Source organism: Myodes glareolus, chromosome 1 (genome assembly GCF_982192425.1).
Source record: "Myodes glareolus chromosome 1, mMyoGla1.1, whole genome shotgun sequence".
In the NCBI taxonomy this organism is placed as follows: domain Eukaryota; kingdom Metazoa; phylum Chordata; class Mammalia; order Rodentia; family Cricetidae; genus Myodes; species Myodes glareolus.
The window spans coordinates 18,070,249-18,097,375 of record NC_142026.1 but is presented as its reverse complement, the minus strand read 5'-3'; the positions used below and the strand labels follow the sequence as shown (position 1 = coordinate 18,097,375).

Genomic DNA, 27,127 nt, shown 5'->3' with positions numbered 1-27,127 from the left:
CCAGAATACAGCAAGTTGTTATCACTTCCAGCAAAACCTCATCCCCCAAACCAGCATTTTCATCTTGATTATATTGCTTTTTTCCCTTCCCGTATGTCTCCACCCTAGCAGTCTGAGTGTGCCTGTTAAAACACAAATCCAGTCAAGTCGTTCATGTGTTCCACAGTCCCTACGCCACCCACCACCACTGACTTCCAGCCCATTCGCTTCTGCATGAGGGGACACCCTTCACAGGACACATCCAGGTCTCATCAATCCTGCCCCCTTCTCTCATTAGGGCTACAGAAATGCCGTTTGCTGCTGGCCTGATGAATAGATGTCACTGATGAGTACGATCTGTTTATTAGGAACTGTTACAGGCAGCTAATCATTTCATTCCTAAATGACCAACTAACCTTCTCCTGAAATCCTTTTGACTAATTCAAGCCAGGTGTGATCCCCTGACCTCCAGGTGAGCAGCGGGATATCCAGTTTGCCACCCCAGAGCCATCCAGCCCTCTAGCCTTCGAGTCCTAATGTCCCATTGATAGCTCCCTCCTCTGACAAATCGCCAGTCACCCAACCCCATGCAGGTGCATGCCTCAAATCTGTAGCGCCAGCAGCTCCTGCTGGTCTCCATGCAGCTGTTTCTTCTCACGGGCCTCTTTTGTGCACTGACTTATCTGGAAGAAAAAAAAAAGAAGAAAAAGGGGAACATATCGAATTTCAAGAGATGAACCAGCTGGCCTAAAGAGAGACACGGAAGACGAAATGACACAGTAGGTGGGACCCTTTTCATGAGAACGTATTTCCAGAAAGCCCGGTCCATCTGGGGTGTTGCACAGCGTTAATCTTGCCCCTGAGATACGGATTAAAGAGATTCTGCCCATAAAAGATGCATGTTTTTCAAATATTCTCCCCCAGTCTGGAATGCAGAGAGAGCTTAGGAACTTGGAATCTCAACACTGTCACTAGAGCCCTCGCTCTGGTTTCAAATTCACTTCTCTTTCTTCTTTCAGTCTTTATTTTTTCCAGGTGTGGAGACAGGCTAAGTGGCCACAACATAGCCTTACTTAACAACATCAGGGCTCACCGCTTGGGGACTTGGTTAGCTAAATTGTCACCGGGGCTGACATGTGACATTTTGACCCTACAATTGCAAATATGGAGCTATTTGTTTTTGCAGTCGTGTCTAAAACATGTGGGGTAGGTATACAGTTTCCACGTGAGCCAGCATCTCTGGCTCATTCTGGTGTAAACAAACTGCTTCCCACAGCTGGGCCAATGCAATCCTTTCAAACCCCATCTTTTTGAGCAGCCTAAGCTCAGAGCCCTACAAAATGGAACTTCACCAAGCCTTGGATGTGGCAAAACCCTTTTCCAATGAGTGTATATGTGTGCACATGCATGTGGCAGTCAGAGGTCAACATTAGTTATCATTCCATTTTAACATTGTTTCCCTCCATTGATCTCCATTTTATTTTTAAAGATTTCTTTATTTCCATCATATGTGTGTGAGTGTTTTGTCTTCCTTCATATATGAAAGCCCAAGTGTCTGGTGCCTGAGTAGTTCTGCTTGAGTTTTCAAACCAACACAGCACAGCTCACCTGGTTGCCCATCTCAAAAGCAAGACCCATCTCTCCATGGAGCAACCATCTCGTGAAGGAAGGCAGATTCATTGTTCCACTTTTGACTAAGTCTGGATCTTAAGTATTTCCAAAGGCCCATGTGGGGAAGACTTTCTTCCAGCCTAGCACTATCAGAGTATGGTAGAAGCTTGAAGAGGTGGGGCCTAGGGAGAAGTCCAGTTCAATGAGGACATGCCATTGAAGGAAAGCCTGGGACCTCCATCTCTTCCCGTCTCTCCCTCTCTCTTTGGATTCCCACCATGACTTGAGCAGTTTCGGCCCACCACAGGCTACCTCTGTGAAGCACCATCCCAGACCCAAAGCAATAGCCTCGAAATGGCTCATGAAAGAAGCTCACTGTAGAGCTTTTAGCTCGGTAACTTGAATGTGGGGTTAAAAATCCATTCAGAAGAGACCCATTATGGTGTTTTGAATGAGAAATGTTCCCTACACTCTCAGGCATCTGAATGCTACCCCAGTCCTGGCCACATTTCAGGAGGCCAAGGAGATACGGCATTGTTGGAATATGCAAGCCACTGAAGCTAGGATGTGAGAGTTGAAAGACTTGTACCCTTCCCAGAGCAGTCTCCATGCTGCTTGGGGCTCAGGATTTGAGCCCTCTGCCTGTGGCTCCAGCTGCCACGCTTTACTCTGCATCCTACACTCTAACTCTTTGAAATCAGAAGCCCAAACAAATTCTTCTTCAAGTTGCCTTGGCCATGACGTTTTATCACAACGCTAGAAAAACCTAATAAAAAAACCACCTTCCGTATTTTAATGCATTAAATAAAATTAAGTGTGAATTTTTCTAGTAATTATTCATAATATAAATATGACAGAAATGAATCCATACATGTTCACAGTGGTTTCTCATATGTTAATATTATAGATCCTTTTAGACAGTAGACACTGTTATTCTGCCTCATAGATTCTTTGTAGTGAAAATTGGAAAATGAAAGAAATCGTTAGTGATTAAGTAAGGGATAATCATGCTACAATCCTGGACACAGAGAGGCTAAGAAACAAGGAAGACTCAAGAAGGGACACATGAATTTCTCTAGGCACCAGCGGCAGGACAGCCCAGAGACCCAGATAGAACTAAACACGACTGAAAAAAAAAGTTAATGAAAGGGTTCCTAATGATATTCTGCTCTGCTCATAGATTGGTGCCTAGCCTGATTGTTACCAGAGGGGCATCATTCAATAACTGATGGGAGCAGGTGCAGAGCCCCACAGCCAAACATTAGGCAGAGTCAGGGGAGCTCCTGCAGAAAAGGGGAGGAAGAATTTTAGGGTCAGATGGGTAAAGAGCACCATGAGAACATGGCCCACGAACCAACTAAGCAGGGTTCATAGGGACTCACAGAGACTGTAACAACAAACATGAACCCTGTATGGGTCTGACCTAGGTCCTGTGTATATATCTTATGGTTGTGTAGCTTATCTTTCTTGTAGGACTTCCAACAGTGAGAGTGGGGCCATCACTGACTCTTTGCCTGTGTTTGGGACCCTTTTCCTCCTACTGGGTTGCTTCATCTAGCCTAGATATGAGGGTTTGTGCCTAGTCTTATTTTCTCTTGTCAGGCCGTGTTCAGTGGCTGTCCCTAGGAGGCCTGCTCTTTTTTATGAAGGGAAACAGGAGGAGTAGATCTGGGGGAGAGAGGAGGTGGGGGGAGAGACTTGGGGAGTGAATGGGAGAACTACAGTAGGAATGTAATATATGAGAAAAGAATAAAAGAAAAAAGGGAGGCTGGAGAGATAGCTCAGGGGTTAAGAGAGCATTGACTGCTCTTCCAGAGGACCCAGCACCCACATAGCAGCTGACAACTGTCTGCAACTCCAGTTCCAGGAGACCTGACACCCATGTCAAAATACATAAAATAAAGAAATCATGCAAATAACTCAACCCAAATGTTCTCAATGAATCAATGAGAGAACCATCTATGACCAATTCCAGACTTCCCAGCCCTTGGTTGCTTACATCCACACACACTGCCTTCTAAAGGAAGCAACTTTGACACTTTGAGAAAGTTAATTGTTGCAGCTTTGATCAGTGTTGCCTGTGCAGATGAAGTTGAAAGGGATGGTAGAATTTTTCCTTCCTTGCTCTCCTACCCCAACTAAGTACGACTGTGTTTACATGGCTGTAACCAGAAGAGTTAGCTACAAAACAGACAAGCAGTCTAGCACAACGCTGTTTCTCACCAACCCCCAAGGACCAGTGGCCCAAGAACTATGCAATTCTTGTCACCTTTCTGTTCCTACTCCACATGTCACATGTTCTCTCTAGAGTACATGAAACAGGTACCCGGTCATACTCACCAGAAATGGTTCTGGTGTAGAGTCTTTCACTCAGCAACTGTTAATTAAATGGCCACCATGTGTTTATCAGTCTGTGCAAGTAAATGCCTTGATGGACCAGAACAAGAAGCATAGTGTAGACCACCTTGCCTCCTCAAAAGTAATAATGGAGGTGGAGAAGATCGCTCCATGGATAAGACCATACTACACAAGCATGAGAACCTGATTTCACAATCCATACCTACATCTTTAGAAAGCCGGGTGTTACCAGGCACACACCTATAACCCCAGCACAGGGGTCAAGGTCAGAGACAAGAAGATCAATGGGGATTCCTGAAACTAACCTTACTCCAAGTTCAGGGAGAGACCCTGCCTCAAAGGAATAAGGTGAAGGATGGTAGAGAATGATACATGACGTCCTCCTCCAGCCAATGCACAAGTGTACTTAGGCACACATACTCATACTCACACATGTGTACACACACACACACACACACACACACACACACACACACATACCTCACTCATTTCTGAAAGAATGAGAAAGATTAAACACCCATGGACACACAATGCCAAAACAATGGCCTGTGTTCGACACCCTCTGGGTTTTGAAACCACCTGTCTTTTTCTACTTAAAGGTTTTTATCCATGAAATATCCTTTGTACTCAACATAATAGCACATAAAGAGAGTAAGTCTTAGACTCCACCATAGGAAGTAAACTAGAGGAGACCGACTTCTCTATGACAGCTCCATGAGTGGGCAGGCAGGCAGCATAGTACCTGTTTGGGACACTGGAAAGTTGTGGTTAGACAAGAAACAATTACATACAACAAGTCAAGGTGTCTTAAGAGTTCTGTTGCTGTGAAGAGACAGCATGACCACAACACCTCTTATAAAGGAAAACATTTAATTGTGGTGACTTGGGATTTAGTCCATTATCGTCATGGTGGGAAGCAAGGTAGCATACGGGCAGACATGGTGCTGGAGCTGAAAGTTCTAGATCTCGACACAAAGACAACAAGAAATAAACTGTCTCACTGGGTGTGACTTGAACATCTATGAAACCACAACACCCCACCTCCACAGTGACACTTCCTCTAACAAAGTCACACCTCCTAATAGTGCCACTCCCTTTGGGGCCCATTTTCTTTCAAACCACCACACAGGGTAAGGCATTAGAACGTAGACTCTCCTTTGACTTGTCCATAGCAGACATCACCAGTAGATCACAGACAGTATCCTTTAACTCAACTATTGTGCATCTTCACAGCCTCCTGAGCCCACAATTCCTGCTGTCAGCTAGCAACCCAATGAAAAACTCCTGGATTCTTGATATCTATCATTTTTACTGACCCAGTTCTGATTTTCTCCGGTTCCTGATCCTTCTTTCCCCGGCTCAGATTTTGCTTCACGCCCAGGGACCAAGTCACGATCACCTTTAGGGGCTTCATGGCAGCACAAGAATGCTGAAGAACTGAGACAGGCATGACAAAAACAAGAAAACCCATAGCTCTTAAAGGCGAAGGATGGAGGATTGTTCACAAAACCTCCCTGTGTTCTGGAGTGCGTCCGGAAGATGCCCAGTCTTTATGCAGCCCTGCAGAGAAGGTGAAAGATTCCAATCCTTGCTTTGTCTGCTTTATGGCGACATTTCTGCCTTGAAGGTAAGGAACAGATGTTTCCTAAGCTCCCGGGGATTTATCTGCCTTGTTCACACCTTCAGCAGACAGTTCATTGCTGGTTTAATTTATATGGTTCTGTTTCACTGGTGGGACAATAACTCTCGCTCCACTTTAAGTCACAAAATGGCGGCATAAGAGAAAATCTAGCTGAACCTCATTACACCTAGCTTTTGGTTCCTCTCCCGCTCATTGTTTCCCGTGTTGCCTGGATCCGAACGATACCATCAACTCGGCCGGCTGGATTGCTTCCCCTCTCTGGGTGTCAGTTTAAGTGATCTGCAAACTGAAGTACCAAGAGGCTGATGTCATTGATTTCCAAGGTCCATTCCAGCTCTGACATCTATTAAACTCTTATTTGTAAAAGGAGGCCTTCAATCTCTGTGTGGTTTGTGCCCTCCAAAGCCTGGAAAAGCATCCCACGATGCCCTTCTGCCGTGCCCCACCACTGAGGCTAACACCAACAGAGGGAGAATCTTTCCCAGCTGCTGGGAGCCTAATCCAGCTGCCATGTGGGGAGTTTTGTCATGCCTATTTCACAGTGGGTCATGTCAAGTCAACATGTATTTCTTAAGTGGCTCTGACAAGCCCAGAAAGAGGGTGGACCCCTCTGGGGCCCCAGTGACTTCATCCGTGAATGAAAGGCTTGCCCTTGCTGGATTTCTGAGGGATCTCCAGCTCTGAAGTCTTGCGATTCAGTAATCCACTGGGGGAGGGAAAGATGCTCAGTCCTACTCCCAGTCTATGCCCCTGTCCCAAAGTCCAGATACAACCCACGTGGAGATTAGGGAATATGTGTGTGTTTCATAGTCAAACCTCTGAAACGTCTATGCAACAGCGTCCCAACCCTGTCCCTTCCCCAGCTCCCAGATCTCTGGGCCATTCTGTGGTGAGTAGGGAAGAGGCAGTTGAAATCTACACAGTGAGATTTGAATAAAGTTCCCACACAACCACAAAATATCTCCCTCACGGTCCAACCTGAAATTCTCAGCCACAGGCAGCCAGATTCTTTACAGGCCAGCAAGCATCTTGCTTCCAGAAGTTTCCTGTTAAATGCAAATGCACAGAGAAGAGTAGCGTGTACTCAAACGTCTTTTCCCAATGTCACCAACATTTTCCACCTCCTGTTGCTCCTCCCCAGGTCTCCAAGTACAGAACAAAGAAAGGCTTCTAAGAAACACAAGAATTTCCCCACCAAGAGAGGGACGTGAAAGCTTTTTTTTTAGAAGAAAACTAAACAGGAGTAAGAAGTACACAGACACATATGCTCTGCAAATCTCACTGTATTTTCTGCCCTCAACTAGCAGAGGAAATGGGAACAGAGGAAGAAATGCATTGGGAGGAAGAGAAGAAGAGATGCCGAGAAACTTCAAATCCACTGTTTCAAGTTTTCAGGGCAAGCCTGCCTCTGCCTTGAAGGAACTGTGAATCCTATCGCTGGTTGGCCATCTGAACATCTCCTCAAATTATTACACAGGTTTGTCACTTAAATGTGAGTAGATAAAAATCAATTTTGAGTGGAGAAATTCTGAAGGGTAAGTGCAGAGATGCGCAGGTGGGAACCTCAGGTCTGAATCAGGATGAATCCACTGCCCTCCTTATGGGGTCATAGGGAAGCAGAAAAAGAACATGACTTCATCCCACCCCCACAGGAACTGGACCATGTGGATGGGTTCCCTAAAGAGATCTGTTAACCCTAAAGAAGGGATTAAAGGAGACAGTGGTGTCCTCACCTTTTTTTTTCTTCAAGTGTTTCCAAAACCATTGGTTGCCATTCATTGTGGATTTAACGGTGACCTCTCATAGTTTGTATAGAGGATCCCTAAGGCCCAGTTAGACCGTATTTGGATATAGGCCTTTTAGGGAGATAATAAAGGTTCATGGAGTCCTGAAGGTGAGGTCCTAGCCCCATTAGGAGTTGTGTCCTTGTAAAAAGAGTCAACAGAGACGCACTCCATGGAAGAAGATCCCTCCATGACCACACAGAGAAAATGTCTGCCTAGAAACCGGGAAGAGAGCCCTCACCGTAACTCGGGTTTGGGGGGAACTTTTAGCCTCCACGGAGAGAATATAAATGCCAGTCACGTAAGCCTCCTCGTGTGCAAAACCTCATTATGGCAACCTGAGCAGCTAATGCAGCATCTATGCAAAAGATGCGCTTCTGTCTGAGGGCTGGGAGCCACTGAACAATCAGCAAGCAGGAGTGACCCACATTCCAGACTATGGTTTATAGCGGAAGATACGGCAGCATCCTCAGCAGGACTCTCCCGGCAGTCACTCGGGCCTATCCTTCTAGAATCCACAGCCTCCTTTCTAGGCTGGCCCCCACCTAGCGTGCCTTCGTCAGGCTGGGGAGGAACAATGCTCGGTATTCTGGTAAAGGCAATGGGTAGACGGCCCGTCGCCTCCCTTGCGTCCACAGCAGTGACTTGGGGTCCAGACTTGGCCTGTCAAGAAGTAGGACGGTGCCCTGGGGAAACAAACTGGCAGTCCTTCCAAGCAAGCACTCCACTCGGTCTGCGCACGCAGCCCGGGTGCGCCTGGGCTCCTGGGGCGGCTTTCTGAGTTCTAAAGGACCAGGAAAGACAGGCGTTTAGGCCAGGAGCAATGGCAGGGGACAATCACCCTCAGGAAGCCGGAGTTTCACAATGTGAGGAAAAGGAGCCAATGTTGAAGAAAACTGGGGGGAAGGGGGACAGAATAGCTAGGTCAAACATAGATTTAAGGAGAGGAATCACACTGAACCTGGAAGCTGGGATAACCTCCTCAGCTTTTTACTAAACTTTGGCTAAAGGAGCAAAAATCTGTACTTTATAATTAAAAAAAAATAATAACTTTTGTTACAAAGGTTTGAAGTAAGAGAAAAAAAATCTGGTTTTTTTTAATCCTCTATAAATATTTGCTTTTTTTTTTTTTAATTTGTCACTTCCATAGTTAGGTGACGCGGGGATATGTTTCCTTCGGTACCACGGAGGGTCGTGGAACGGGACAGAGGCATGTGGTTTGTAGTGCTTCAAATACTTCCACCGAGGCTGACTTCAAGCTGCCAATGGTCCACCGATCAACTCACAAATTTCCTGGCTACTTAATCAGTCTCTAGCAAGCAGCACCAGCTGGCTCCAGCACACTCGTGCAAGGCACTCTGGGAAGGCAGATGGCAGGTGGCCCAGCGCAGAACCACAGGCCAGAGAAAATAGCATTTCAGCGCGCGATGTGAGGAACCCCAATAGCTCTCCTGATCCACCTCCCTCGGACGCAGCTCCTCGCAGGCACTACAGGAAGACTGCCGGCCTGGTCGTTAAGCTACTCACACCTAAAGGACATGTTTTGTTCTTTAAGAAGGGTTGCCTTTGTCCCAGGAGCACTGGGATGGCGCCACCTGGAGCCCAATGGAAGCTCAGCCACGAGGAATCTCAGAATTCTCCCGCGTTCTCAAATTCTAAAATGTCAGTAAGAAATTGGCATTTCAGGAAAGGAAAAGAGGAGGGGACGGTACAGGCAGGGCTGGACAGGGACGCGACCGAGGGTGGAGGGGTGGGGGGGGAACAGGTAGAAAGAGCAAGAGTTAGAAAAAAATCTTCACTAATCATTGGAAAACCAAGAGCTCAACTTTCCCCGGGCACTTCCTAAAAATGCCCATTATGTCCCCCATAAAAGAAGATATTAAAAATGAATTATTGAAATACTTTTAATGATTTGGCTAGACAAGTGCTGAGTGTTTTACCCTCCTACAAGGCAGTTCCATTACTCAGCTGCCTGTGACCGGCCATAGATACTTATGATTGGCCTATACTTTGAATAGTCATGTATAATTCATCTAAATCCATCCTATGGTCTAGCCTTCAAAAGAATTGCCAGCATATGCTTTTGTTTCCAAACCAAAACCGAACCCGGGAGCCAGGCCTGGGGTTTGTACCTCTCTAACTTACTCCTCAGTGCCTGGCACTGGGCTTCCTGCTTGGCCAGGGTTCAATACATCCTGGTCCTATTTAGTTCTTCCTGGTTCCCCTGCAGAAACTCACTAGGGGACACTCTCTGAAGGCTCATGCCAGTCACCTGCAGGTAGTTACGAAAATCTTGGTCCGTAAGTCGGAGAACTGGGCAGAATCTGAGCTGGCAGCAGTAAGAATTAAAGTAAGACTTGATGAAGCCAATTAATTAAAGCATGGCATTAGCATGTGTAACCTGGTGGCTCTTATTATATGTATGTGAGCTATCCATTTAAGAACCCAGGTAGAGAAAAATTTTTAAACAGTGCGTGTGTAAGAAGGCAGCAATGGCCTGGGTGATGTTTGTATTTCCACAGCCTCCGGCTGTGCTTCAAGCTCAAACTCCGTGAACTAAGAAACCGCAAGAAGCCGTTACTGGGATCGATAAAGGAGAAAGAGTGACCTCTACTGGCCAAATGAGGTTTTCCACCCCTCTGGTCATTTTCCCAACTCTGTAAGTGAAGGGTGTACAAAATGCAAGAATGCCCTCTATGAAATATAAGTCGGCTGGGTTTTTTTACACTGTGATATTTACAATCTCATCAGCCAAAGGCCATTATTTACTTGGCTCAAGAACTCCTTAGTGATGTGTAGAAATGAGATTCAATTAGGTTTGTACATGCTTAATAATTATCCACTAGAAAAGTAAAGAAATGTTTTCATTTGACAAACAATAATTCCTTTTCTTCGCTTTGTATTTATATGCCACTGATAAAATGAAGAATTTGTGACTTACTTTGAAGTACAGAAATTAACTAGGGTAATGATGAAATTGCCGCATCTGTAATCATTTGATGGATAAACCCTCGGTTCAGGAGTTGAACTTTTGTTTTCCCTACATCTACTTATTCTGTGGGTGTGCGTGGGCTCCCGGTGTCACCAATGGAGCCAGTCCTCTCCGTGGTGTATGTGGGCCCCGAGGATTGAACTCGGGTCATCAGGCTTGGGAGCAATTGCCTTACCCGCTGAGCCGTCTCCCCAACCTTAAAATGATTTAGTTCTTTCAAATAGTCCCCATATTTTGGAATCCATTGTGTTATGCAAGACAGGAAATGAGTTTCTTGAAGCAGTGTTCGAAACACAATCACTTCCGTTCCATCCTGTGTGGCCTGATCTCTCCACAGAGCTTCTGCTGCCTTTGACAAGCAGGTGGGCTTCATTGCTGCTGGCTCTCAGATACTAGCCAACCATCAGGTTTCTTGATTGCAGATGCCACTTTGGCCTTTAGTTTGGCTAAACTTTAAACAAAATACCTTATTTCAGGTTTTCCGCAGAAATGCCAGGGAAAGTCTTTTTAAAATATTTTTAATTGACTAATAATGTTGCCAGTGTGATTCTTAAATCTATGAAAACAGGCTGTTAGAAAAAGGCCAAAAGAGGAAAATTATCCGGAAAGCAAGCCCAAAGCCCCATTCAGTGAGAGAAACTGGACTATCTTTCGATAAACTATAAAAGTTCTCAAATGCCTATAAAAGACATCAGTATCCAATGTCATACAACTCATGCTCCATCGTTACCAATAAAATATCCAGATTAAATAAGGGGTTTATTTTAAATCCTTTTTATATTCCCTACATAATAAAAGACTAGCATTTCTGTCGCATGTCTATCTGAGGTCAGCGCTCTCGCTCTCCCTGCTCTCTGGCAGACGAGAGGCCAGACCGTTTCATGCTCAGCTCCTCATTGAAAACTAGGCAGAGGATGTGGAAGGACAGTGAGAAACGACAACGCAATGGTAGACCTTGCCATGTCTTGAATGTGTCCTCCAAAGCTCATGTGCCAGGAACATGGTCCCCAGTATAACAAGGCTGAGATGTGGGACCCTCCAGGAGTTGGTTAGATACTGAGAACGACTGCTTCAAGGATGGGTCAGCAGCCAGGCATGGTGGTGCAGGTCTTTAACTCTACCTAGCACTCGGGAGGCAGAGGCAGGTGAGTCTCTGAGTTCGAGGCCAGCCTGGTCTATAGAAAAAGTTCCACTACAGCCAGGGCTACACAGAGAAACCATGTCTCAAAAATTAGATATATAGATAGATAGATAGATAGGTAGATAGATAGACAGACAGACAGACAGACGAATGGGTCAACATCAGTGCTTGAGGAGTGGGCCTCTCACCAGAGTGAGTTTACAATAAGAGCCATCCAGACCTCTTCTACTGTATCTCATGTGCATGTGTTCTCACACACCTGCTGCCCTCCTCTATGGAGGCCCTTGTCAGATTCTGGTGCATTAATATTGAACTTCTCAGCCTCCTAAACTATAAGTGTGTGTGTGTGTGTGTATGAAAAAGCTGACCATAGTAACATGGGCCTTTAATCCCAGCATTCATGATGCAGAGGCAGTCAGATCTCTGTGAATTCAAGGCTAGCCCGGTCTACAGAGCAAATCCAGGCCAACTGCAGTTACATAATGAGACTCTTCTCCACAAAAATTAAAATTAGAATTAAGTAATTCAAATTGTTCTTAAGCGTCAGTATACATTCAGGTTTTTTATAAAATCCAAAACATTGAAATAATTTTATGTAATTTTTATAAGAAGAAAAAGTAATGACAGAAGAAACCTATTCCTGAGACTATCCATATTTCTTAACAAAATAATACCTCATGCAAATAATCATTTATATTGGCATCTAAAATCAAACAGCAAGTGCCACTCTACAATTGCCTGTCATTTCTTATTTGATTGATACTTTCTAAGCATCCACTGAATACAGTGTATTGGGCTGGGCACCAGGGAAATGGTGGTCAACAATGCCACACACTCTCCTGGTCCTTCTGAAGTTCATCATACCTCACCAGACTTCAGTCCACTACCCACACCAGAAAAGACAAACCTACAGCGTGAGTGCTGACAGCCGAGAGGCAGATGGTGCTACTGAGCACTGTTTAATTCTTAAATCTGTTATTTGGGGGAGGACAGGGTTCTGTCTTAGGCAAAACCAGCATTGTTGAACTGAAGCCTAGAGTGAAAAAAAAAGCTTAAATCAAAGAGCAATAATTGACATTTTAATCACAATCTGACCAAACAAACTACAAAGAACCTGGTCGAAATGATGCCTGTATTAATTAAAATATTGTTTATCATTTACGCTGTATCAAGCTGTGCTTCTCAGACTCGGATATGCCGGGAGTCAGGAGTCCCTCAGGTGCCTCGTTCAAGTGCTGGTTCAGACTCGGAGGGTCCAGGGTGGAGGCTGGAAATCTGTATTTCCAATAAACACCTAGCAGATGCTGATACTTAAAGTCTGTTGTTCAAACTCTTGAATGGCTCCAGTTGAGGCCAAGATGGTAAGCCAGCATGGCTGTTAGGTCCCCACCCCTACTCCTAGTGACTTCCTCACCCCACGAGGCCAGAAAAGTACAGACGAGAACTATGAGAAGTTCTTGAGTTGTCAGTGGCTCAGTCCTAGGGGAGGGCACAAGTCAGCCGCACCGTGAGAACAAAACAGAAAAATTAACAGAAACTCTGTTGCTGGTTCTCCCTTCTCACAATGTATCTCCTGGGGACGGAGGTGTCTGCACCTCACCTGACAGACGTAGACATCTGAGCCAGGTGTCCCCAGAAAACCAGGGTAGACCAGCTGACCTCCAGAAGTCATTTCCATACCACTTCCTCGAGCTGCCAGTACTGGAGAATCCCAATGGAATCTTGATGCATCCGAAACGTGACTGCACATGAAAATCACCCGTGAGTCTCCAGAAGCACAGATGCTTAGATTCCACCAGAGTCCCACGAGCCTGCTCTGGGGCATGGCCTGGGCATCAGAACAGAGGAGCATCCCTGGTGATGGATTCAGAACCACTGCATCCCTGGCCTTTCTTGTAAATCTGTTTCTCTCTGTGCAGACAAAGGATGGGGACCCGACCTGAAGGCTTATTCCATGGAATAGGAATGAATTGAATGGAAATTCACAGCATCTGGGCTTTCCACCCTAAGGTTCACCCACTGCACCCCAAGTTCACTGTGGGTCTGACATCTTCCCTCATCATGGGTTGCCTGGGAACCAGAGATACGTGGGGAGGGAATAAACACACAAAATAAAATAGCAAGACATTTGAAGGGCAGTTATCCCACCATGAGAATAACCTGTATCACAGGTTACATCAAAAGCAGACACATTAGAAGAGATGGATTATGCACTTTTAATCAGCCCGACAAATATATTTTAAAGAGGAAATAATAAGCAAGAACAGGAGAAAAGAACCAAACAGATACATCAATAGTGAGGATACAGTGGGAGAAATAAAAGCAGAATGGATGCTACTGAAGAACAAGGTAGCGATTTGGGAGATGGAAGGACCAGGCTAGAAAGAGGACGTTGATACAAAGAAGAAAGAGAGAGATTATATAGAGGAAATGCTAACAGAGAAGAAAGATAAAAGGGTAGGTACTAACATCAGGGTAACAGGAAGTCCATAAAAAGAAAGGGAGAGGACCAGCAAGATGGCTCATAGGGAAAACACATTTTCTACGCTCATAAAATCTCGCCAGCAGGGGTGCCTAAGCAAGACCAGTCTAATGACCACATGGTCGATGTGCCAACTCAGATGGGCAAAAGATCACAAAGCCTACCCCTGAATGATGCAGGTTATCAATGGCTGCTGAGGGAGAGAAAGGATGTCTATGAACACTTTCATCAGCTATACTCTTAGTAGCCAAGAACTTGATTGCCAACTGTGAAGGGATGAAGCAAACGGACGGGCACCCATGCCATGGAGCATGACTCAGCAATAGAGAGAAACAAAGAACTGACCCACATGGGACGGAGGAACTGTGGGTGAAAGGAGCCAGGCTCAGCACTGTAGGGTTCCATGGATGCATCTTCCAGGAAGCTCCAAAATTACAGAGAGAGGGCTAAGCAGTGGTTGCCAGGATCTAGGCGATGCCCACGCAAAACATAACTCTTACCTCAAAAGAAATATGAGCGCATTTATTCTGAACCAGAGTGAGTGACCACGACCCAGTGTCTTAGTTAATATTCTATTGTTATGAAGAGACACCATGACCGATGCTATAAAAAGGAAGGCATTTAACTGGGGACTTGTTTGCAGTTTCAAAGGATGAGTCATGATCATCACAACAGGAAGTATAGCAACAGACGGGATGCATGGCACATGAGCAGTTACTAAGAGTTTGCCTCTAACCCACAAGAAAGAGGTAGAGAGAGACTGAGCCTGGTATAGGCTTTTGAAACTTCAAAGGCCATGGCGTACTCCCTCCAACAAGACTACATCTCCTAATCCTTCCTAAATAGTCCACCAACTGGGAGCAAACCACTGAAATCGATGAGCCCATTGGGGTGTTCTCATTCAAGCCACCACACCGAGGAACACAGATTCGTGTTGCCCCAAACCAAGTCACATGAACTTTTATAGTCACAGATAAAGAGAAAGTCACAAATCAATGCATTTGCCAAACACGTTGGTGGGAATAAGTTGTCACATCGTGGGAGAGGGACTGCTTTGGGTTTCAGACGATATGTGATGACATTCTTGGCTTTTTGGTTGCTGGGAGCTAGTGGAGGTTTTAGTGAAATATATACTCTGAAGGTTTTACCTGATAGTCAAAAGAACATTATGTCATACAGCTTGGTTAACAAACTGTGGACTAAAGATAGCCTGAGATAATTTAAGTCTGAAACGCATAACATTCCAGCTCTCTACAACCACAGAGCTCATGAGTAGCTATGTGGAATCTTTGACAGAGGCATGGCTTCTTTTCCTGGACACTTCTGTTCACAAGGCTGATGTGAGTTCCTTCATGGCAGCAGAGTCTTCTTGGCTTTGTTGTTGATGTTGCTGTGAATAGGTATGGTGTTGCCTGTGTGTCTGTGCGGTACATAGATGCAGTGTCCATGGAGGCCAGAAGAGGGTGCCGGATCCCCTGCGACTGGAGTTAAGGAAAGTTGGGTACTGCCACGTGGGTGCTGGGAATCATGAAACTAGCCACCATGCTCTTAGCCACTAAGCCGTCTCTCCAGCTCCCCTTTCTTGACCCTTATGAGCTTAACTCAGGGAGCTAAGGGTACCAGACAACCAATAACCACCAAAGTCACCCTGAACTAAGGGTTGTCAAGTTCATTGTTCCGTGCCCAAGAATAAGGAAATTCAGATAAGGAGTAAACAGAGCAAATGTAGATTGATGAAAGAAAAGAAAGACAGAACTCCCAAGACAGAGAGCGGTGATAAGGGAGAAAGAATACTGTGCGACACTGTCCAATGGCCTTTCATGTCTCATGGTAAAAATAGGGTAGAGATTGCGGTGGGATATATTGGGATTGGTCATTTTTCAGCACATCACTGACTGAGCCAGTAAGGAGTCCCGTACTTTTTGCACACTCCCTCGACCCAACCAATTACTTGTCCATTCAGGGGAGGGGTCATGTGTGCTACCTGGACAGCCGATGGTCCACCATGGCCCTTAGTTTACTTCCTTCAGGGAACTAACTCCTGCCCTAAGGCAAAAGGAAGGGCCCACAGCAGAGAGAGATGAGAGGATGCTTCTGGGTGGCAAAAGGCTCCTCTATCTTGGTTTTTGGCGGTTTTATATCTGAAAACAAAATTAGAAGTTTAAAGAGTCAACCTCACTGTGTGAATTATACCTGTGTGTATGTGCGTATGCAATACATATATATGTTATATACACACATCAAGTGTATATACATACATCTGACAACACATGAACCAGGTCCTCCATTACACCCAATAGCTGCGTTCCACCTCCTAAACAAAGGACCAAGCAAGAGGTTGTAATACTGGAAATGCTCTAATTAAGTCACTGTAGGGACCAGGTTGAATAAGGACTGGGAACTACATGGGGGAGTTTTAACAATCAAAGTGATGTATTTAAAAGGGAGCCTAGAAAGGGGACTGAACATGCATTTATTTCCTTTGGGGACTGGGGATATTTAACTCAAAGTCAGGAGTCACCGGGTCAACGTCTGACAGACCACCTGTGATACAGAGTGGCCCTCCCAAGTCGGTAGCCCGAGTTCCTCCCCGTTCCCTTTGCCCTGGAACATCCTGATAAATGACCCATTAGCAGCCTAGGAAGAGATTAAGAAGCACTTTCCTCGAAGGGTACACCGTTTAACCAAACGATCCTTGTGTCCCAATGTTCTGCCTCTGGTGTCTTCTATGAACAAAGGGAGCAAAGGTTTTGAGGTCACAACCAGCCTGGCCATATTTCGTTCTTATCTCCCTATTTTCTACCCCGTAGTGAAATTTAAATAGCCTGCTATCGCAAAGTAAATAATTGGCGCCATAACAGCCTTCTGGAAGCTTTTAATTGTGTCAAACCGGCTCTTCAACTCTAAACATCCCTTGCAGCCGAAAGATATTTAGAGCTTTAGGTATCTTCCTGGCAGACGGAGACAGAAACACAAAACGGTGTAAGAAGGCAGGAACTTGCCATTAATCACGACCCAGGCTCCTTTATGCAAAGATTGTAAAATGCCTGGAGAGACCTCGCTGACTGGATTGGAGGAGGTCAAGGGGTCTGACTAAGAGGAGGAAAGTCTGGAATTTTATGCCCGCTGTGTCCCTGCCTAGCTTCTGGTTTGGGACAAAGTAGTCAATAACCCCTTTGCACCTCGCTGTCTTCTCCACACCAGGTTCTGTAACCAGGGTGCCCCTCCCCATATCCTGAGTCTCGGGTCAGGATGCTGGAGTAGGGATGAAACTCCCACGAATCTCCAGAGCTGGGGCTCCTCTGCTAAATGTTGTTGTGGGCACAGAGATCTGTTTTGAACTTATCAGTATCCTGGGAGCGTTACAGAGAAGTGTCCCAAAGGGTAACAGAATAACGGAATCCAAAGAAAGCACCAGGTATGGCCTCATACTGCTAAGTGAGGGTAAAGCGCTACCACCTACGGCAAAGGTTTCTAAGATGAGAAACTACGGGAAAAAACAAACAAACAAACAAACAATTGAAACAAATCAAATTCCCTTGCTGTAAGACTTCCCAAAGACTTTACTGGCTGATACACATTGGGATTTTTCTGGAAAAGGGTATAGTATTTGGCCAAGAAATCCTTTCTATAAAGATAAATGTTCAGATCTGGGATGTCATGAACATGTAGATAGGTCCATGGGTGTGCTTCTATCTGGTTAGTTTTTAGTTCATTCTCTTCTATCAGAAGGTACTCAAGCCTGACTGCAGAATAGCATCTCTGGGGCCCGTTACCTGGACCTCATCCCGGAGAGTCAGAACTAATTGGTCTGAGAGCTTAGGGGCTGGGCAATGGAATTATTTTGGTTCCTCCGGTGAATCTAGAATGCAGCTCCCCCCGGTATGGAAAGCAGCCAGCTCGGAGACTGTGAAAGCCGTCCACTCTTTTCCTGCCTGCTCTAGAGCATATAAAGAGAGTACACCCCACCTACCTCCACATACATGAAAGACAATATTCACCTGCGCTGCTAGAGACAGGCCTGCTCTACTGGGACGGTCTGTTTGGAGGGTCCAGAATGAGGAACACACATTTCTTACCAGTCACTCAATTAGGATTCTGGTCCCAATTATCTCTTTTTAAATTCTGCAGACTTTTCCTTTCAACGTGAAAATAGCTTTACTAATTTTTGATTGTAATTTTAATGCCTGCTCACCATGGGGTGGGGTAGACTACATTAAAGTGTAAAGTGAAAGCTAACCATTCTCAGTTTCATTGCTGTGAACATTTTACCTTTACTTCTAGACTTTATATGGTCTTTTGCTGGTGGTTTATCCAATGCTGGGGATGGAACTCGGGGCCTTGGGCATGCAAGTACTCTACCACTGAACTAGATGTCAGCCCAATTAGGTAGATGGATAGATAGATAGATAGATAGATAGATAGATAGATAGATAGATAGATAATAGGCAGATATATGATAGATAGATAGATAGATAGATAGATAGATAGATAGATAATAGATAGGCAGATAGATGATAGATGATAGATAGATAGATAGATAGGTAGATAGATAGATAGATAGATAATAGATAGGCAGATAGATGATAGATAGATAGATAGATAGATAGATAGATAGATAGATAGATAATAGATAGGCAGATAGATGATAGATAGATAGATAGATAGATAGATAGATAGATAGATAGATAGATAATAGATAGGCAGATAGATGATAGATAGATAGATAGATAGATAGATAGATAGATAGATAGGTGAGAGAGAGAGAGTTAGAGAGTTAGCTGGCATGTATGTCTGTGTAATATGCATGTATGTATATATGTATGCATATTTATGTACCACATGCATATCTGGTGCTCACTGAGGAAAGGAAAATGCATTAGATCCTCTGGAACTGGAATTGTAGAAGGCTATGAGCCACCATGCGGGTGTTGGGAACCAAATCCCATTCCTCTACAAAAACACCAAGTTCTTATGACCACTGAGCCCCCAAGAACATCTTCACAGTGTTTCGTGACCTGGTTCTTCAGTGATCAGCATCTCTCAACTGTCATCTCATCGCAGCATAAAGAAAGCCATCCCACCATTCCCAGGTTTGCTATCATATCCGGATCAGGCTGCAAAGTCACCAATCCCTGCGCATTGCTGTCCTGTTTTCCCACCAGAGGAGGAATAGACATTTGTTCTCAGTTATCTGATTGTTTCCTTAGAATAAATTCATGAAAGAGGACGTGATCAGTCCAGATCCCCAGACGAAACTGAACCATGGTACAAGGCTTCCCTGTCTAACCCTCCCAGCTTTCCCTTCGCCTGCTCACACCGTCCTAGCGCCGAGCTCCCCCTACTCCTCAGCCTTTCCAAGGTCTTTTCCGTTGCTCTCCTTGTTAAGTTCCTCCACCCTTTGTCATGATTTCCGGTTGCTCCAGTTGTTAACTTCCTCCACCCTTTGTCGAGGTGATTTCCGGTTTGATTTCCGGTTGCTCTCGTTGTTAGCTTCCTCCACCCTTTGTCAGGTCGCCTTTTTCTCCTTTAGAAAACTCGGCCTCTTCTCTGCACCTCCTTGTCTCCTCCCCAGCAGAGGTCACCAAATCCTCTTTGAGGGAGACACAAGCTAAGCTTGTCTCTTCCATAAAGTCTTCTGTAGCTGCACCCCGGCTCGTCTCCGGCACACCCCTGTCACTGGGTGTTAGAGTTGTTTACTGTCTGCCTCCCACGGGACACAGAGCCACTTGTTTCCTGGATCCCTCCATCTCCAGCCTCAAACGTGGCGCTGCAGAGAAGACGCCTTTTGGGTTTCCTGTATGGTCTGCTAGTAAAAGGCCATGATGTGCTTGCTGTTTCTCCCAGGAAAACCCCAAACTGCCTCCCTTTCTAACATAAAAGCACCATATAGGACCCACAGGCTACTTCCACCTCCTACAGCCAAAAAGCCACAGCTTCAAGTTCATCCCTAGGCTGGCTCATGGGACCTCGTCAATCAGAGAGCATGTGCCATGTATGTGAGCAACCAGGAATACATAGAAAATTTGTTTTTTCCACACCAGTGCCCCTGACCATTGGCAAAAGCAGTTTGCTGGAAGAGCCCCATGCCTTGCTTGTAAGTGACCTTATCAGCAACAGACCCAGTGAGTTTTGCTTCAGTTTTAAACATCTTTTATTAGATTTATTCATTTGGATGTATGTGTGTTTTGCTTGCATGATTATCTGTTCACCATGTGTAAGCCTGGTGCCCATGGAGGTCAGAAGAGGGCATCAGATCCCCTTGGAACTGGAACTGGACCTGGGGGTGGTATGAAGCACCATGTGGGTGCTGGGAATCGAACTCAGGTCCTCGCAAAGATGGACCAGCACTCTTAACTGTTGAACCATCTCTCCAGACCCAGGTTTTGCTTCTGTAGCTCTGCCTAAGAACATTATACCATTCACCGAGTACTGGTTTATTTAGTGAGTGTTGTGTGCCTGGCAGTTGTGAGATAAAGCCGGGCAGGCAGAGTCCAGTGTTCAATGAAGTTATACCACAAGCAATCAAATAAAAAGAAGTTTTCATGATTGTTTTGAAGGAAACAAAAAAAGAGAAGGAAAGGGCTCTTGCTGATCACCGCTCTGTGAGCAGGGTAGCATGGAAAAGCCTGCCTGAGGACAGGGCAGAAAGAACCACTCAGGTGCCTCTGGTGAACTAGGAGGAGCATTCCAGGGTGGGGAACCTTGGGACAGGGCAGGAGCCTGGTGAGGGAAGGAGGCAGGGACCACAGGTGAGTGTGGGAAGGTGGCATTCACTAAGGATATTTAAATATATGAGTTTTAAACTTTCTCAGAATCTAGGGTCTGATTACTAATTGCTATACAGGTAACCTGGATTCAAAATTTACATATTCTGAGTTTTGCTGATTTTTTTTAATCTCCCATAAATAATGACTGTCCTTGACTTCCAAAGACTCCTAAGCTGTGATCAGATCCAGACAGCCCCTCTGCATCGGACAAAACTGAGACAATATATGGATGAGAATTTGCTGAAATTAATTTCACTGTGTTTCTAATTTCTTTTAATGAAAGAAACAGCATGAATATACAGATGTCATTTTAGTTTGGTTTTTTTTCCAATGCTTTAATTACAGGATCTTCACAAATTATTCTTTAAAAAAGGGGGACACAGGAAGAAGCAAGGCAGGAAAGAACCATTTTCAGCCACTTTCAAAATAGAAATGTGAACCCTTTGTGTACTCTAAATAACATCGCTTCAGGCTTCCTATCCGTACCCATCCACATTTCCTCTCCATCTGGGGCCTCATCTCCAACGCTGATGTCATTGAAGATCTTTTCGCCTCAGTCCTCTTGCTTACACGTATGACCCCAAAGTTTGGCACTACACAGCCAAGTGTCCAAGTAAACAGGGCCACTTGAAAGCTCTACATGTATGGAGAACCGTTTTCTCCTTTAAGGAAGGGGTGTGTCACACTGGCTCATCCAGAGGTATGTTATTAGAAAAGAGAACATTCACACAGTCTTTCTTATTAGGGTCGTGAGTGAGAAAAGCTCGCATTGGCTCCTTCCGAGCACTGTGTTTAATACCCTGCCTCCAGGTAAAATGCCTCCAACTATTCTGCTTCAGGGAGGCAGCTTGGTGGATTCCCAAAAGTGGAATCCAGGTATTGGTGGAGGAAGCAAGAAGGAATGAAGACACAGTTCTACCACCCATTGCCGGGATTAGCATCGCCCTGCAGCCTTTTTTATTCTTACCCTGGAAACTAATTCCTAAAACCAGTGTTTAGGAAAGAATTCACTTTGCACGGTAGGGTCTGAGAAGGCCTTCACAGCAGTCTTTGCAAGGCTGTCAGAAAGGATGAGAAAACTGGGACGAGATGTGCAGCCACAAGCCTCCTAACGAGACACAGCTGAGCATTCCCTGAAAGGCTCTGAACCTCCAACGGTGCAGAAGAGTCCACCAGGGACACCAAGACCCCGCAGGAGAAATCATCGCTGAGACTCAAAAGAGGGAATTATCCGCCCATCTGTGAGCACCCAATGGAGCCCTCACGGAGAGCACAATAAAATCTCCTCCTTCGCTTCTTAGGCTTCCTTATTGAGGTCGATGCCAACCAGGGGTTTGAGCAGGGTCAGATTTTTCTTGGCACTTAGACTACGAGGAAATAGAACAGTGTTTATCCAAGTATAAGAAATGCCAGCGTTCTGAACTCTTAAAAAGACTGGGATTCTAGATGTCAGGATAAACATGCCAGTCAGATAAACTCAAACAAGGTGCCATGGGGCACGATGTACTGTGCTCTGCCGTCTCCTGCACTGAGGGTTTCCTTGTTGCAATGGGAAGAAATGTGTGTGCAAGAAAAGCACCCAAAGTCTCAGCAAGGGGTCTGGGCTCTCCTCTATCAAACCTGGGGCACCACAGACAATCTTTCTTGTTTAGTAAGAAAATACATAAAATGACTCCATTCTTTCCATATAAACAGAACCATGAAGAACCACATAAACTGTTACCTGATCAACTTTCCAATTCTGTACCCCCAAGCAGGCATCACAGATCAACCACAACACTCATTCTTATTAAATGCAAATGCTACTGGAGACGTATCCTCAATACAGGACTCGAGGAAGTTACTACCAATCAATGGGGAATATCCTAAGCCATGAAATCTTTAGGGGTAGGGGTGTGTGTGTGTGTGTGTGTGTGTGTGTGTGTGTGTGTGTTAGTTTTTGGGTTTTGGTTTTGGTTTTTTTGTTTGTTTGTTTGTTTTTTGGTTTTTCAAGACAGGGTTTCTCTGTGTAGCCCAGGCTGTCCTGGAACTTGCTCTACAGACCAGGCTGGCCTTGAACTCACAGAGATCTGGCTGCCTATGCCTCCTGAGCACTGGGATTAAAGGCATGCACCACCATGCCCAGCTTGTTTTCAGTGTTTTAATTATGTGTTCTTCGCAGGTTTATCTGAGGAGAGGGAAGGATCCATGAAGAAATTAGGCAGCTCCCTTACCTTTTAGGAGCTCTGTGTTCAAGATTCAGCTTCCTGTGGAAAGAACTGTGGGCCAGATGCAATCACAACCTGGGCCTTATTAAGATCCAAGTTGCGGTAAATCACTAAGACGATCGCTGTATTTTCCAAAAGAAACTTCATGAGTTAGGTACGGCCCTTCAAAACTCAATGAAGAATGTTGTGTTCCTTGTCTCTTAGCCATAGTGTGATAAATACACAACAGAAACAACATTAGGTAGCAAGGGTTTGTGTTGACTTTCCTAGACTGTTCTTCTTGGAGCTGAGAAGCCTGATACCTTCCTGGGCTTTCACAAGCACAGCCCACCACAGCGAAGCAGGCATGGATGTAGACTATATCAACTCATAATGGCAGGGGCTTATCGCTCTGCTTGCTCACATCTTGGCAAATATAGCTATAAAGAACTCAGGCCAGAGCCCAAAGTACATGTCACCTTCAAGATCTACTTCCAGTAGCCTGGCTAGCCAGATAGCCATGTCCCTAAGGGTCCACAACCACCCAAATACTGCCACCATTGGAGGCCAAGTGTGCAATCCATGAGCCTGTGGGGCAGTTCCTATTCAAACTGTAATAATGTTTTACAGTTTAGTTTGTTTGGGTTTGAGTTTAGAATGAAATGCATCGAGTCCGCCTTTCAGAACTTGGGGAAGAGTGCTGGTCAGCCGTTCTCCCAAAGGGTTTGCTGAAGCCTCTTCTAAATGCCACCGCCCCTTCTCCTTTAAGAACTCTTAAAGGAAAAAAATAAGAAGAAGGAGGGTTAAGTAAATACAAATCCTACCAGCAGTGAGGTGCCAGGGCCATTTAAAAGGGAGCTCCAAGTTGTAAGAAGATATTTTTAAATCACGAAGGGGCTGGAGCGATGGCTCTTCAGTTAAAAGTACAGACTGTTCTTGCAGAGGACCCAAGGTTTGTTCCCAGCACCTACATCAGGAGGCTCACAACCTTCTGCAGTTCTAGCTTCAGGGGATATGTCACCGTCTTCTGGCTTCTGTATGTACTACATTCATGTCACACAGACACACAGACACACGGGGGGGGGGGAGGGCGGGAAGAATTTAAAATAAACAAAACCAGATGGATATCCCACTCTTCTCCTAAATGTCCCTCTAAATTTCACAGCCATAGATGATTATTGCTCGATCTACCTAGAAGAAAATGCAATTCTGTCTACCCTGTCTTTATCTAAATATACTCTGAAAGAATCATACACTGGGCTTGACATGTAGGGCCTCATCACTACATAACTGGCACAAATCACAAGTCAAAACCATCTTACAGAGAGCAAGAACAAAACCAGTCATGTGTCACTGAGAGCACACATTAAGCCTTGTCCACAGACACACGCCAATTGTTGTGAACTACTCTGAGGTTTCCATCCAATCACAAAGCACCTCTCACTCCATACTAAGGTCACAGAGACCATGTCCAGCTTAATTTAGAGCAATGGTGGCCAGATTCCCCTGGAGGCTTCTCCATCTACCCAGCCGGCAGCAGGAGGTAGAGTGGATAGGACCCTGATAAATCAATACCCACAGTTTCCATCAAAGCACCCTTCCTGGCATCTCCTCTACAGCTTGAAGTTCCATGTTTGCTATGAAAGGGTTCCGTGACCAACCAAAAATTTTAATCGCTATTGTCTAAAATGTGATCAGACATCAACAGGGCTCCTCAGAACCAAAACAAGCAAACAATAGGGGTGTCTTAGTTACGGTTTTCATTGCTGTGATGAAACACCTTGATCAAAAGCAAGTTGGAGAGGAAATGATTTATTTATCTTACACTCCCATACCATAGTCATCACTGAAGGAAGTTGGGGCAGGAACCTGGAGACAGGAGCTGACGCAGAGGCGATGGAGGGGTGCTGCTTACTGACCTGTTCCTCATGGCTTGCCAGCCTGCTTTCTTACAGAACCCAGGACCACCAGCCCAGGGATGGCACCACCCACATAGAGCTGGACCCTCCTCCACCCATCACTGCCCTCAGCCAGATCTGATGGAGGCCTTTTTCTCAGTTGAGGCTTCCTCCTCTCAGGTGACCCTGTGTCAAGTTGGTATAAAACGGGTCAGTATGAGGGAGAAATAAAAGTTCCTGATTTAAAGTAAGATGTTCCATATTTTTTAACTTTTAATTTGGAAATAATTTTAAAAGTAGGGAGGATGGAAGCATAAAAGACTGCAGGGTTTGGCTTGTTTGTTTGCTCTCCCATCAGAATCCACGAGTGGTTAACTGTCTACCCTCGGCTCCATCGTGGGATGCCTGTTTTGTGCTTTCTTGTTCTCTTTCCTTTCACGTGTGTGTGTGCATGTGTATGTGTGTATGCGGTGTGTGTGTTGTATGTGATATGTGTGTGGTGTGTGTTGTGTGTGTGCATGTGTGTGTGTGATATGTGTGTATGGTGTGTGTGTGTGGCATGTATGTATGGTGTGTGTGTATGTGATATGTATGTATGGTGTGTGTGGTATGTGTGTGATGAGTGTGCATGTGTGTGTGATATGTGTGTATGGTGTGTGTGTGTGTGGTGTGTGTGCATATGTGTGTGATATGTGTGTATGGTGTGTAGTGTGGGTGTGTGTGTGTGGTGTATATTTTCCCCTCAAACCATTTTAGAAAAAGTCAGATACCTCGTGGCCTCCTATCTCTAAATTTCTTGTGCATAAAGATGTCCTCTTATGTAACTAGGGTATAGCTAGCAATCTCAGTAAATTTAACATAAAATAACACTTTCACTTCATTGTCTCCGGTCCTTTTTTGTCAACTGACTCAATGGTGAATTTACAGAGTCTTTCCCTCTAATACAGAAGTCAGTCTAGAGTCAAAGATTGCGTTTGGCTTTCAGGTCTATTTATGGTTCATTAATCTGGAACCTTCTAGGGCCTTCCTTTGTAATGTACAATGATGACCTTCTCCAAGCCTGGCATTCTCTAAATGACCATGTTTCTCATTTAGAGCTTGTCTAATATTTCTTCGTGGTTTGGGTTATGTATTCTTGGCCAGGACGCAACACAGATATCACTAGGCCCTCAACATGTCACGTCTGTCCGTCTGTACACTCTCAATGCTGATGCAACCCACTCAAGATACTGAATTTTCCTGTAATGGGTTTAACATTATCCCTTCCATAATAACTATCAGCCTGTAGAGTCTTTTAAACCATACAAATAATCTACTCTTTACCCTAAATTACACATACATGGATGATTCTTGCTCAATCTAATATTTGCCATAATGGCTGAAAATGCTAACATTCTGGTTTCAGCACTTCCTCCTAATTTACCTGTTGGTTCTTTGTATTTCACAACAAGCCAGATTCCCTCATATGCTGACAAAATACGTGTTTATTCATTCATCAACATGAAATCATAGTTCCTATTTTAAGATTTATTTTAGTTTTAATTATGTGTGGTTTTGTGCACTGGGTGCAGTACCCAAAGAGGCCAGAAGAGGGCATCAGATCTCCTGAAACTGGCATTACAAGTGGCTGTGAGTCACAATGTGGGTGGTGGGTACCGAACCCTTGTCCTTTAGAATAACAGTCAGTGCCCTAACCCTCTGAGCCATCTCTCCAGTTCCATAAGTACCTATTTCTAATGGCATAATTAATCATTAAACTTAAATTATCCCAGATTTAGTTACTAGAAACCTATTCCCACCTGGCCTTCCAACTGTGTCCTTGTGAAATACTCTCATCTCCTTATGACTGCTTCCTTGATTTTTCACCTAACAGCACATTCTAAGTTGACCTTGTACAGCCTTGCCCTGGCCCCAGAATTGCCTGTTTCCCCCAGGATCCTTGGTATAGTAGTCAGCGTTCTCAAAAGGAAAGGAACTGACAAAATGAATAGATATTAAAGGAGGATTTGTCATGATATGGTCTATGTCAGTGGTTCTCAATCTGTGGGTTATGACCCCCTTGGAAGCTTTCACGGGGTCTCGCGAGGCCACTGTAAAACACAAATATTTACATTGTGAATCACAACCGTAGCAAAATCACAGTTATGAAGCAGCAACGAAAATAACTTTGTGGTTGAGGGTCACCACAAATGAGGAACTGTATTAAAGGGTTGCAGCATTAGTAAGGTTGAGAACACAGGTCTAGGTAATCCAACAATGGCTGCCTTCCTACTGGAGAGTCTGA

The 27,127-nt window shown here is 44.9% G+C and overlaps 1 long non-coding RNA gene across 3 annotated transcripts in view; it reads right to left on the bottom strand.

Annotated features, from left to right (window-relative positions):
• Positions 1–27,127, bottom strand: part of LOC125416299 (uncharacterized) — a 56,345-nt gene that overhangs the window by 18,687 nt on the left and 10,531 nt on the right. The window contains exon 3 of one of the 3 annotated variants that reach the window (XR_015737514.1): positions 312–662. The exons of 1 other annotated variant lie outside the window; for it this stretch is intronic. This is a non-coding gene — a long non-coding RNA (uncharacterized LOC125416299). Of the gene's footprint in view, positions 1–311; positions 663–21,107; positions 22,127–27,127 lie in introns of those variants that run through there. One more of the 3 variants, XR_015004533.2, reaches the window with a different exon arrangement.